At 52.7% G+C, this 10,492-nt stretch overlaps 1 pseudogene across 1 annotated transcript in view; it reads right to left on the minus strand.

Moving 5' to 3' along the window:
• Window positions 1-216: 216 nt before the first annotated feature.
• Window positions 217-10,492, minus strand: part of LOC144097636 (transketolase-like) — a 28,169-nt pseudogene continuing 17,893 nt past the window's right edge. Inside the window, exons 5-6 of the transcript XR_013307089.1 lie at window positions 4,898-4,913; window positions 217-357 (exon numbers count right to left, since the gene is read on the minus strand). The product of XR_013307089.1 is annotated as a transketolase-like (transcript). The remainder of the gene's footprint in view (window positions 358-4,897; window positions 4,914-10,492) is intronic.

The following is a 10,492-nucleotide window of genomic DNA, read 5'->3' on the forward strand; positions in this document are numbered from 1 at the left end:
CGGAGTCATCCGTTCTCCGCGGATGCCGTCGCCGCTGTCCCCCTCCTCCTCCTCTCTTCTAGATGAGGAAGAGAGAGCGAGCGGACGGGGCGGGGTGGGGTGGAAAGCGAAGCGACGACTCCAGCGCTGGCGTTGCCGCTGTCTCCTCTAGCGGCGGCGACGATGTCCTGCTGCTGCTGCTTCTGCCCAGCTCTTTTGCCGTCCGTGTTGCCTGGCTCAGCCGGGGGACTCCTCGTTGCAGGGATGCTGTGGAGGACGGCGGGGCACCGTGCTCGAACTGCGGCCGGCTTTTTCCTCCTCCTCATCTTCCTCCTCATCCTCTGCCGTCGCATGGCGCTCGCGGTCTCTGTGCTTCATCTGAGCGTAGTTGGGTGCAGGGCACACTGATTTAGAGTGTCGATCGAGGCTTGTACGCTCTTGGCAGCGAAGGAGTTGACGCTTCAAGGAAAACGTGTTCGAGTCGGCTTATACGTAACGCAACCTCATATGTTGGTCTCGAATCACGCATTCGCTTTCAAGCTACGAAGCGTCATTTTGAAAAACAAAGGTGCTGGGATGGGATGCGCGTTTGTTCCAACCAAATCTGCAGCTTTTTTCATCGACGTGTTATTAAGTTAATAAGTCGTGTTCTAATTTTCGCAGCCAAGGCACGCAGTACAGCTTAAACGGCGTGCGACACACTGGTTGTTACTAACTTACAGATAAAGTTTGCGAACTTTCGCTAGGCTTGTGTCGCTAATGTTCGTGGCTTGCCCGTCTAATGACAAAATCTGTGCTCCAAGTGCAGCTGATTCGTAATCACGATCAGTCCTTGAGAGCTGTCGCGGCTGCAACCATTAGCACGCCATAATCAATTTTTATTAATTTCCATCAGTTTCCGCATCACATCTGCTCTGTTCCAGTACTGACTATAAGGAACTAAATCTGTCGTATTGGTAAGCTTATATGCACATCGATTCAAGTGCTTGAACGAAAAGCCACGTCTGATGACGATTTTTCTCGTTCAGTGTTTTCGCCTCTTGCCGACGGTCACACCTCTCTGTACACCAGAGCCATCCGTTGGTGTTATTTGCTTGGTCTGGTAGCTGGTTCACAACATTGCTATGATGTCATCTCTCACGTCACCGGCTCCAGCTGTCAATAATGAAGCAAAATAATTAATCAGAAAATTGATCTTCAGAAAAGATTTCACCTGCATGGCCTATACGGACAGCCATACCATATTAGCAGTAGTGTTGTTATTCATCGCACAGAATAGCACAGTCATGCTCCGGCATGCGGTAGTCAGATGTTTCATGAAGCAAGCGTCTGATGAACAATCGCCTTACAAAACAGCCTTATACAGCTGAACCTCGCTGTAACGAAGTTGAAGGGACCCGGTGATTACTAAGTTAGAGCTTAGCTTCGGGAAACCCTATGTACAGTGAGCTTCCAAGTGGAATAGTCATTCCTTCGTTATATCCATTATTTAATTACAAACCGTTTCGTTATAGCGAGGTTCGACTGTATTCGAAAGCTTGTGTATGCTGTCGGGAGTATTGGCTATACCACGCACGGATGTTGGCCGAGAGACCAAGTCTCAGCCGCGCTGCACTCAACTGACACACGCGCGGCCATCAATAAGAGAGGAGTCGGAGGAAGGAGGTTCAAGCCCCGAGAACAGCGGCGGCAGGGCTCGAGTCCCCGTTTTGCAACGCACCGCTGCCAAGGGGGAGGGGTCGCGCGACGAGTGCAAGATAACGCACGTCAGACCGTGTATGCGCTCGCCAAGCAGCCAAGGAAGGGGCGAAAGGAGGGGCTTACGCCGGCGCGCGCGTGTTACTATACGCATGCGGAGCCAGAAAAGCTCGCCAAGCCGGAGAGAGCGCGAGAGGTGAATGAGAGAGAGGGAGGGGGGAGCTAGCTACAACGGGATCCGAGCTCTCCTCGCGCTGCAGCCGCGAGGGGACGGGCTTCGGCTCGTTGCGCGACTTGTGATGCGTTGTTCGTGCCGTGTGGCGCGCTGCTATAGCCCTCCTGCTGATGCTGCTTTAGTTCTCTTTCTACGTCTCGCGCACACGCGTAGCGATAGTTCGTTCTGCGCTTGATTCCTCTCGCTATTGGCGGGGGTCGCAGCAGTCGAAGTCGCCGCCGTGTTCGGATCCCGGGGTGAAATGAGAATCGGCGCGACTTGCCCTCGTTTCGATAGCTCTTTTGCGAAGCAACGATTGTTTTTCTTTTTCTTTTCCTTTTCTTCGGTGCGCTCTGTCTCGAACTGCAAGTCTCAACAGAAAAAAACAAACAAACGACAAAGCCTCGAAGAAAAGAGCGCCTCTAATGAGAGTGGTATAAACGCTGCCATGGGATCTGGAACGACTTTGTCAGTGAGAGTGGAAAGGGCGAGGAAAGCAGAAAGCCGCGCAGCAACTTCGGGACGAAAGCACGGCTCGGAGATTGGGCAACTGCTGCTGCTGCTGTATCCGCTGGCTGCGGCTTTGTTCTCAACGCTGCTCATCTTGACGGATGAGCGAATTGAGCCCACGGCAGACGCTTTGCCTCGGGGACACATAAAACCAGCCGGATTCGCTGGTCACATGGTTCCCTCTCGGTGCCAATTTCGCAACGGACGCATTTCCTTTCTTTCTTTCTTTCTTTTTTTCTATCTATCTTTCTTTCTTTCCGCCAATGTTGTGGAAGAAGAAGCAGAGAGACAAAAGGTTATCTAGCTGCCGACAACCTACCGTGCCGGAAAGGCGAAGCGGCCCGACAGGCCCGTCACCAGACAGGATATTCATGCAAAAACAAGCAAGGCTCGTAAATCAATCCCCGCGCGCAGCTGTTCATTTCCTATTCCAACATCCGAGCCAACGTGATGACGGCATCTCACGTTCATTTCCTCACCGAGGCTGCGGCTAAGCACGCCTCCAAAAAGAAGCTGGCTGCATCCCCTATATACCTCCAAAGAAGGAGCGCCCTTGCTCGACGCCTTACCAGAAGTCGGCGCCTTTCTCTTTCCATCTACTTCACGTAGCGTGCTCGCTCACGCCTTCCGGTCGCTTGTTCCCAAATGCTTCCGCACGCCTACAGTTCACCCCGACACGTCGTCGCAATTGCCCAGAACGGTGGTAGGCCCCCACACGCTTTCGGACGTTGCGTTCCTATCGCAAGCGTGTTCATCTCGGAAAGCACTTCTTACGGGCAGGTGATAGGTGATGACGGGGCTCTCAGTTCGTCTTCGTGGGCTCCAAGCTCGCACACCGGGCGGACGCACAGGAGCCCACCAGATGCATCCAAAGCCAAGAGGGACCCTCCGCCGCTAACGACCCTGGACAAGACTCTGCTGCCCTCCCGGATCGTGGCAAGGAAACCATAGACTTTCTTCGCCGGCTGCAAGCTAGAGGCGTTTGTTTCGAGCGTCGTTTTCCCAGTGCCTCGGCGGCAGCAGGGACAGGTGTGTCCGAGAGATGGCGTTGATAGCGGTGTCAAGTGACCCGCGGGAAGGTGCGTCGCGGAGGCCAAACGGCAGCACGGCACGGTGGAGGAGGCGCGGTGTGGGATGCTTTCGAGGCAGCGGAGGGAGCGTTTCGCGCAGCCTCGCAGATCATTAGGGCACATACTATACTGCTTGAATGGCGGCTGCGGCGCTCTCGGCTTTTACCGAGCCGGGGAGGTCCACGGAGAGATTCCGAAAGCAGATTGACAGCCTCGCTTTTCGATGAGCTCTGCACGCATCGAGTAGCACGGACAAGGGGACGCGGCTTTTGCCTTTCAGTTTTGTTTTTCAGTATCGCTTGAACCTGGGCTCTCCCTTGCCATGCAGCGACGATGGCCTATGGTAACAGCGTGCAATTCCAAGTGTGTTTCCTTAGACAATGTGCAGCCGTGAGCGCTTTAGGGCGGGAACTCTGCACAGCATCTGCCATTTTCAGGCTATCTGCCCGGACTACGCAGAATAGCAATTTTTGGCGACATGTGTGCCCTGCAAACCTTTGCCGCCACGTATACATAACGCACAAGCGCGACTTGAATGACTGCCATTTACCTGACGTGTAGTTCGCAACGTTCCCCGGAGCCCGCCACAACAATCGCGGGATTACGCATTGAATTTCTTGATATCTCTCGTATGTTCCAATGCAGCATTCATAGAGTGTAAACGTGCTCGTAGACGTGATATATATAGTGCAATTTTCGAAACGAATGCAGTGTTTTTTGAGGAAAGTTGCTCCAGAGATGTAAGCATAGAGGACATCACTCAAACGTTAGTCGAGGAGTATCTCAACAATATAGCAGTACCTTAAAAAGCGCAGCAAAGCAAAAACAAGAACTGCATGATTCGCATGCCGTTGAGTAAGAGTGAGCGTATACGTCCGAGTTATCAGTGAATACCACAAACTTCATGTGAGCTTTTTATCTCCCGGCTACAGGTAATCAACACCGTGATTTTCTTAAAACGTCTAATTGATTTCATTAGAAAGATGCGGACAGTCCACGGTCTTATCACTGGCCGCCACAAAACCTCATTTCGCATCATCGTTTAGAGGCGTGGTTGTTCCCTTTAATGAAACCCTGTCTCGCACGGGCGCCCGCATGCAGGAGCTACTGCGCATGCAAGCAAGGGACCACAGAGCGTGACGGCGGCTTCTTTTGTCGTCTCCGGTTGGCCAATCGCAAACAGAGGAGCAGCTGCCTGCATATACCGCGGCATCCATCGATGCTAGCTGCGCCGAATTCCCGCAGAGACACACAGCCTAGACTATATAGAGTGCATACTGCTGCCGAGGCAAGGGAGGGGCCCACCACAGCGGCAGGCAGGGAGTAGTCCTTGATGAACTGGGAGCATTGTGTCCGGGCCCGTGCGAGGCATCCGAGTGGCTTCCATGAATAGCGTTGCGCTATAAGAGCGACAGAGAGGGCGCACAATGGCCGCATAGACACTGGAATGAATGGAGAAATAACACAAATGGGAAACGAGGACGCCCGGCACTGCAGCGCCAACGGCGGCGAATAGGAAGAACGCAAATCAGCCTACCTACCGCCCAGCAGCAGCGAACGTATACGCACACACACTGGGAGGCATGCGGTGCACGACAGGCTTGGCTGCTCGCGAGGCAGGCTCCGCGCCATAAAGACGCAGCCAAGGACGCCGATGGAGCGAGCCCAATGACTTGTGCATGTGCGCGCGTGCTTCGCGGCGCTCTGACTTTGCCACGGCCTGAATCGACGCATTGGCGAGCTGCGGCGACATGCCGCGGTTGCCGAGAGTGCGCGTGTGTTTCTCTGCGCCGTACGATCTCGCGCGATCTCGCGATAGCTGTGGGGGATGATTGCTGATATATAGCATCCGCGAGGAGCATCTGGAAGCGAGCGGCTGTTTCTGAGGCCCTCTGGTGGCTTTCCTTCTATAAGTCACTGTACTTGGTTACTCGAAATTATGTACCAGCAAGCACAAAACAAAGCTGCTGAATACTGCTTGTTGTGTTCGTTAAAGCGACGGTTAAAATAGCTAGAGCAGCTCAGTGGTTCGCAATACCTAATTCAGGCTGAGCGTATTTATTGTTTTAACTGCAGTCATCAACTACGCATTTTTTTTTATTGTTAGCAACAGCAGCTAGAGAGAGCGAGTGTGTAAAATGCCCTTTCTTAACGGGCCCAAAAAGGCGAGAAGCGAAGCTAGCCTGTAGCTTCTCTCCAAAAGTGACTAGTTGTATGTCTCCGCAAAAGATTACACGCTGATGGAAAGGAACGCACCACACATGGGTATACCGACATATCCGATTCAGACCGGTGGGGTATACCGCGATAACTTGACAGCCGCATTTAATAATAATAATAATTGGTTTTTGAGGAAAGAAAATGGCGCAGTATCTGTCTCATATCTCGTTGGACACCTGAACCACGCCGTAGGGGAAGGGATAAAGGAGGGATTGAAAGAAGAAATGAAGAGAGAGGTGCCGTAGTGGAGGGCTCCGGAATAATTTCGACCACCTGGGGATCTTTAACGTGCACTGACATCGCACAGCACACGGGCGCCTTAGCGTTTTTCCTCCATAAAAACGCAGCCGCCGCGGTCGGGTTCGAACCCGGGAACTCCGGATCAGTAGTCGAGCGCCCTAACCACTGAGCCACCGCGGCGGGTAGGCGCATTTACATGAAAGTATATTTAGGTATACCGACAGGCCTGACACTTTTCTGTTGCTCACAAAAGACAAAAAAAAAGGAAATTCACGGGAAGGCCTAATTACCTGATATGTGAGAAACTGGTGATGATTTTACCCGAAGCGACGTCACTTCCGGTTTGGTGACAGCACTTCTTTTGATCGACGACTCATTTTGGTCACATGAGGCTTCTAATGCTCTCATATTATAAGTGACGATAGCCACTTACGGAAGCTTGCTGCGCTCCCACAAGAAACAACGCGTCTGTTGCACGTATATTTACCACGCATTTACTAGACGCAGTCAGACGCAATCTCTGCTATGCGTTTAACCACTACCCGCCGCGGTGGCTCAGTGGTTAGGGCGCTCGACTACTGATCCGGAGTTCCCGGGTTCGAACCCGACCGCGGCGGCTGCGTTTTTATGGAGGAAAAACGCTAAGGCGCCCGTGTGCTGTGCGACGTCAGTGCACGTTAAAGATCCCCAGGTGGTCGAACTTATTCCGGAGCCCTCCCCTACGGCACCTCTTTCTTCCTTTCTTCTTTCACTCCCTCCCTTATCCCTTCCCATACGGCGCGGTTCAGGTGTCCAACGATATATGAGACAGATACTGCGCAATTTCCTTTCCCCAAAAAACCAATTACTATTATTTAACCACTCGTTACATGCAGAACCCTGCCGCCGATTAAAAACCTATAGCGAAAGCGGCCGGGTACACATACAGGTAGCACGCTCACGGCAAGAAAGCTCTTTCTTTCGTTTCCTAAGACGTATAACCCGATGTGCGCCTTCAGCGCATAAACAGAAGGTGCTCAACTGCCGTCGCGCGAAAAGTCTGTTTGCATCTATCTGATTGATACGCATGCCTCGGGGGGTCTTACGGGAAGCCCGTCCTGGGGGCAGCGCTCAATCAAAAGGTCCATCCTCTCACTATACAACTCAAATCGCATGATACGCGGGCCTCGTACGACGTCGCGCTAATCTAAAACGACCCTGCTCAACGAGCAGTTCACACGTGTGGAGCCGTGGCGGTATCAGCCGCGCCACAGGTTCGACACTCGACGGCTCGACGGCGCCGCCGCCCCTCGCAAGCGGCCGTGGCGGGAGAGACGCCCGAGAGATGTCGGGGTCCGATGAGGGCTTATCTGGACACGGCGCGTCCGCCTCGCTTTTTGCGGCCGGGCATACGCGCGCAGCCAATGAGACTGTTGGCGCCGGGAATGCCTCGGCCAGATTAGCGACCGGCGGAGACCACTTAGCGGGAGGACACCTATTCGCGCGGTCGCCCGTGTTTCTCTACGGCTGCTCGCAGGGAAACACGATACCCTGAACAGTGAACGGCGAGTAGCTAGCTGCTAGCCCGGCGCGATTACGGTCGTGTTTGCTGTGCCCGACAGGGTACGACAAAAGAGAGAAAAAAAATATAAAAAAATGAACCTGAGTGGAAATGCTGGAAACCGTGTTGACGACGCGACAACGTTGTTCCGCGCTGTCTCTTCGCAGAATCTGAGCCGCGCGTTTCCTCTCGTCTGCGTTTTTGCGTTTAGCGTCGACGGAAACAGTGACAAAAAAGTGATTGAAACGTGGAGCAGATTTGCTGAGGAGCTTTTGGTTTGGCAGCAACATATTTTGTGCTATCTTCGATGCTGGCGCTTTGCGAAGGCGTCATATAAATAAATAAATAAATGCGCTGGCTTGTTTTGTCTTGGCTTGATTTTTTGTTACGACTGATCCCTTTCCTCCTAATCGCACATGTGCTGTTTTATTTTATTTTTTGCTGTCAGTAACAACAAAGCCCGTTATACTTAGTGGCGCGGGCAGGCACACTTTATTGTTCATTCTTTTTACAGTCCCACCCCGCCGCGGTGGCTCAGTGGTTAGGGCGCTCGACTACTGATCCGGAGTTCCCGGGTTCGAACCCGACCGCGGCGGCTGCGTTTTTATGGAGGAAAAACGCTATGGCACCCGTGTGCTGTGCGATGTCAGTGCACGTTAAAGATACCCAGGTGGTCGAAATTATTCCGGAGCCCTCCACTACGGCACCTCTTTCTTCCTTCCTTCTTTTACTCCCTCCTTTATCCCTTCCCTTACGGCGTGGTTCAGGTGTCCAACGATATATGAGACAGATACTGCGCCATTTCCTTTCCCCCAAAAAACCAATTATTATTTACAGTCCCACAATAATGTTTGTCAATAACACCAAAAGATGTCAGTCTGTATCCTCGTTGTGCATATTTTTCAGGCGCCTCCTTCGAGAGGCATGTGCGATCTATTTCAGTCCTGTTGCCGGACAAACAAACGCGGTAGTCGACAGCGTAATAGCAGTAGCGATATCCAAAGCACGGAACCGGCGATACAGGCCCGTAATCCATCACTATACGCGTTTTTCGTTATTCCTGGCCAAGTTTCTTTGCGGTGAACATGATAAAAGCTAAAGCAGCTAAGATGACTTCAGCTTCGTTACTTTCTGCACATTCACGCGCATTTGCGAATACATCTGCGGATTTTCAGAATGAGTGTACAAATTTGTTTTTACTACGCATCACGACGCAATGTAGACACACGACGCGATGCAGATCGCCAATCGAAGCGCGGCAGACGCCGCAGTGATGTTGCGACGTGCACAGCATAGATGCGTCATTAAAGTTATTCCTTCACTGAAGCCGCAGGTGAGACATGCAAGATGTAAAGGGGTGCCGGTCCCATGCAAGCACATGGACTCGCCCCGATTCCAAGACAAAGAGACGTTTAGCGAGTTCGCGCAGCGCTTATTCTGCATTGTTTATTTGTTTGTATCTACTGCACGAGCTCAAAGCACAAGCGTCGGTCATACATTACCGAAGCCAGTACAAGAGCCCCAAAACCGAACGGGGCGCGGATTTCCCCAACCGTCGATACGCATACGTGCCTGGAGCTTCGCGCTTTTAAATCACGCACAGTTGGCGCGGCCAATTACTGTCAAGCAGGGGGCCGCCTCTGGCAGAGTCCGAATAGCGCCTTTATCTGGGCTGATCAAACGCCTTTAGTCATCATTAGTCTCCCTGCAGAAGAAGAGAGAGGCGAAGCGCTATCAGATTCCACAGATTGTGCCCATGCCCTGCAAGAACAGAGGGAGAGGGGGACCTCAGCGAGAGGTCGCACCGCCATCAACGCCGCAACACAGCAGACGAGACCGACCTCGCCTGCCTCCCTCGCCTCTTCTCTTTATTTTCCGTCCTTTTCTGCATCGTCTGCAGTTCGCATGCAGTTTGAGCGCGCAGGGCGGCGGAGCTTCGCAGCCGTCGATCCGAGCTGTCCACACGCGCACGTCGCATTCGCGATGCGAGTCCCGTGGGAGAGAAATGTCTTCGGGCTGCGCGCTCGTTCGCCCTATTGGAGCCGCGCGGCCTGCAGGGCTCGTTACTAGCTGGGCCGTGATGGAGTGCGGTTCGTCCGGTGTGCCCCTCCGCCTGTCCGCACGCCGTCGGTTCGCGCAGGTGGACTTTGCAGGACGTGCGTCATTTATGCCTGAAAACCCCGGCTCCTTCTCCTCCTCCTGCCTTCTTCAACAGCCGATACACGAACATACGCCGGCCTGACCTGTCCCTTCCTCTCAAAATCTTGCCCTGTGATGGCGGTGGTCGACGGTTGGTGGTACTTGGTGGTAACAGCGCGACAGCTATAGCTCACAGGCCCGACAAAGGACGCACCGCTCTACTGCCGGAGTGGTGCCAACACCGATCGCGATTGGGAGCCGTGATCAACGGCCTTTATTTTCTTCTTGAAGGGGACGCCGCTCTCGTTGCTTCCTCTTAGCATACTTTACAATTTGGACTGATGTTGCTAAGTTGCGCACGCACGCACGCACGCGCACGCACGCACGCGCGCACACACACACACACACACACACACGCACACGCGCACACACACACACACACACACACACACACACACACACACACACACACACACACACACACACATTTTTATCAAAAGCCCCGACACACATCGGTATGGACGCATGGTGCACTATATAAGCAACAACCGGTTACATAAAAACATATAACGGAAGTACAAAGGGGCCAAAAAAACAATTGGGTAAAGAGCACGAGGACTGTGTTTATTTTTTCAGAGAAGCTGTTTCTACGAGGTGAGTTCAGTAAGATTGGCGAGTTGAATAAGATTTCTACCGCAGTATGTTCTGTTATCGTTAGGAAGCTGAGCTCGTCTGTGCAGGATTACACATGTCTGGACAGGCAGTACACATGGCAGTATAATGTGGGTCTGCTAAGAGAGTAAGGGATGTGATCGTTTGTAAATTAAATTACTTAGAGAAGAAAAAATAAACCTAAAGAAATTCGCCAAGGGAAGATTGCTG

This window comes from Amblyomma americanum, chromosome 7 (genome assembly GCF_052857255.1).
Source record: "Amblyomma americanum isolate KBUSLIRL-KWMA chromosome 7, ASM5285725v1, whole genome shotgun sequence".
Classification (NCBI taxonomy): domain Eukaryota; kingdom Metazoa; phylum Arthropoda; class Arachnida; order Ixodida; family Ixodidae; genus Amblyomma; species Amblyomma americanum.